Raw genomic sequence first — 3,586 nt, forward strand, 5'->3', positions numbered from 1 at the left:
TTAGTAGCACACTTGTAGCTGTAACAAATCTCCACAAGCACGCTCCAAAATCTAGTAGAACGCCTTCCCAGAAGAATGGAAGTTAACAGGAAAAGGGAATTAAATGTGGAATGGGAAAACTTCTTTTCCATATTGTGTATCTTTTGGCTGCTCCCTTTCTGGATCGCCACAGCCGAACATCTGTCCCCATACTACTCAACCCAGCTACCTGCATGTCTTCCCTCACCACATCCATAAACCTCCTCCTTGCCCTTCCTCTTTTCCTCCTTCCTGGCAGCTCCTGGCAGCTCAGTATTCTTCTACCGATGTACCCCATGTCCCCCCTCTGCACATATCCAAACCATCTCGCACCTTTCTCACCTTGTCTCCAAAACGTCCTACATGCACTGTCCCTCTAATAAACTCATTTCTAATCCTGTCCATCCTCATTACTCCCAATGGAAATCTCAGCATTTTCAGCTCTGCTACCTCCAGCTCCACCTCCTGTCCTTTACTCACTGCCACTGTCTCTAAACCATACAAAATCGCAGGACTCACCACAGTCCTATAAAGTTTTCCTTCCACTCTTGCAGATACCCTTCTATTTCGAATCACTTCTGCCACTCTTCTCCACCCACTCCACCCTGCCTGCACTCTTTTCTTCTCTTCTCTAATGCACTCTCCATTACTTTGCACTGTTGACCCCAGGTACCTGAACTCCTCCACCTTCTCCACCTCTTCTCCCTGCAACATCACCACTCCACTGCCCTCCCTCTCATTCACACACATGTACTCTGTTTTACTTTTACCGACTTTCATTTCCCTTCTCTCCAGCACGTACCTCCACCTCTCCAGGCTCTTCTCCACTGGCTCCCTACTCTCACCACAAATCACCAGAGGTGGCAAAAGTACACACATCCTTTACTTAAGTAGAAGTACAGATACTCATGTTTTAAAATACTCGGGTAAAAGTTGAAGTACTGATTAAACTTTTTTACTCAAGTGAAAGTAAAGAAGTCTTGGCTCTGACATGTACTCAAGTAAAAAGTAGTTCATGTCGCCATTATGAGGGAAAAACCCACAAAACGCCATCTAGAGGGTTAATTGTGTAAAACATGGCGGATTTTGTTTTGTTAATAACATTTAGTGCCGTTTACAATAATTTTAATTTTTGACAGCCAAATATATATATATTAATACAAAACGAAATAAAAATGTTGTTACCTAATGAATGTATTTAGACTGAAGATCCACATATAGAACACAAGCAGAGAAAAGATGATGATGATCATGAATGTGTCTGTTCTCAGTCATGTTCTCATCACTGACTCCCTCTGTCTCATCCACATTAACCCCAATTAAAGTAACAAGCCGGTTTTGAAAATGTAAGAAGTAAAAAGTAGAGATATTTGTGTAAAAATGTAATGAGTAAAAGTAAAAAGTTGTCTAAAAAATAAATAGTGGAGTAAGGTACTGATACCAGAAAAATCTACTTAAGTACAGTAACGAAGTATTTGTACTCTGTTACTTCCCATCTCTGCAAATCACAATATCATCCGCAAACATCGTAGTCCATAGAAACTCCTGTCTGACCTCGTCCTCAACCTGTTCATCACCACTTCCAACAGGAAAGGGCTTAGAGCTGATCCTTGATGCAGTCCAACCTCCACCTTGAACCAGTCTGTCATTCCTGCTGCACACTTCACTGCTGTCACACTGTCCTCATACATGGCAAGTCAAGTCAAGTTTATTTCTATAGCGCTTTTCACGACAGACATTCTCTCAAAGCAGCTTTACAGAGTCAACAGTTAAGGTGAATGGTGTGCATAATCCCTGATGAGCAGCCATGACGACTGTGGCATGGAAAAACTCCCTTAGATGTTATGAGGAAGAAACTTTGAGAGGAACTAGACTCAAGAGGGGAATCCATCCTCATTTGGGTGACATCAAGAGTGTGATTATAGTCATTAAACAATACAGAACACTGGAGAGTGAGAACTCACATGAGCACTAAAATGTAAGATTATAAGTAATGATCTTTCTACAGTCTTTCACAGTCATTGTTGTTATAAAACTAGAAACTACTGAGCAACTCATAAAATAGCTTAACATTTGCTATCATTACAGATCCAACACCAGCTTCTCCATGCCAGAGCACCCTCACATACTTCTCTGACCTACCTGACTTCCTCATACAATACCACAATTCCTCTCTTGGCACTCTGTCGTACGCTTTCTCTAAATCCACAAACACAAACGATGCAACTCCTTTTGACCTTCTCTATACTTCTCCATCATGTTGGTGTTAACTTCTGGTTCTCCCTTTTAGTTATGCTGCCATAGCGAGTCTTGCCGGAGTCCAAACTGCACAGTGATATTAACTTTCATACAACAATAAAAACACTTCATAATCCATATCCTTCTCTTCCTGTCTCCCCTCTTCTCTCTCTCTCTCTCTCTCTCTCTCTCTCTCTTTCTCTCACTGTCTCTTTGTCGAGCTAAACATGCTCCTGAGGCTCCAGTGACCACTGTTCCTGCTCTTCTCCCCTCCGTGGATCTTCCCACTTCATCCAGGCCTGCCTCTGGATAGTGTTCTCTTCGACTGGAGGCCACTCTGTGCAGCTTGGGACGGTTTCTCATCAACGCCTTGGTGGTTTCATGAAATTCCGGATTAAGAACGGGCGCTTTGAGAATGGATTGGACTGTAGTTAATGTCAACAGTCTGCTACACTGACTCAGGACTACTTTTCGCTTCTGATCATCATCACTGCACATCGTTTATCTGCTATAAATGGACATTTGGTGCAACCCAGATGAGGATGTGTTCCCTCTCGTGTCTGGTTCCTCTCAAGGTTTCTTCCTTATGCCATCTGGGGGAGTTTTTCCTTGCCACAGTTGCCACCGGTTTGCGCATCAGGGACAAACTTATTTATAAAGAACATATTCACTTTTAATCACCACATTATCTGTGTAAAGCTGCTTTGAGACAATGTTCATTGTTAAAAGCGCTATACTAATAAAAATGTATTAAATTGAATTGAATTGTAGTTACTGCAGGTCTCCCTTATTCTTAAAAACCGGTACCAGCACACTCCTTCTCCATTCCTCAGGCATCCTCTCAGCTTCCAATATCTTGTTAAACAATCTTGTTAAAAACTCCACTGCCATCTTTCCTAAACATCTCCATGCTTCTACCGGTACGTCATCTGGTCCAACCGACTTTCCACTATTTATCTTCTCAATTACTGCTTTCACTTCCTCCTTACTAATCCTATCCACTTCCTGCTTCAACATCTCCACATAATCCAACATTTTCTCTCTCTATTTTCCTCATTCATCAGCTGCTCAAAATATTCCCTCCATCTTCTCAACACACTCTCCTCACTAGTCAACACATTTCCATCTCCATCCTTTATTGCTCTAACTTGCAGCACATCCTTCCCAGCTCGGTCGCTCTGCCTGGCCAATCGATACAAATCCTTTTCTCCTTCCTCATTGTCCAACTTCTCATACAGCTCCTCATATGCATTTTCTTTTGTCCATTGAAGTCTGCCCCAATCACCAATCTTTCATTCCTAGGTACACTGTCCACCACTTCATCTAACTC

Source organism: Silurus meridionalis, chromosome 24 (genome assembly GCF_014805685.1).
Source record: "Silurus meridionalis isolate SWU-2019-XX chromosome 24, ASM1480568v1, whole genome shotgun sequence".
Classification (NCBI taxonomy): Eukaryota; Metazoa; Chordata; class Actinopteri; order Siluriformes; family Siluridae; genus Silurus; species Silurus meridionalis.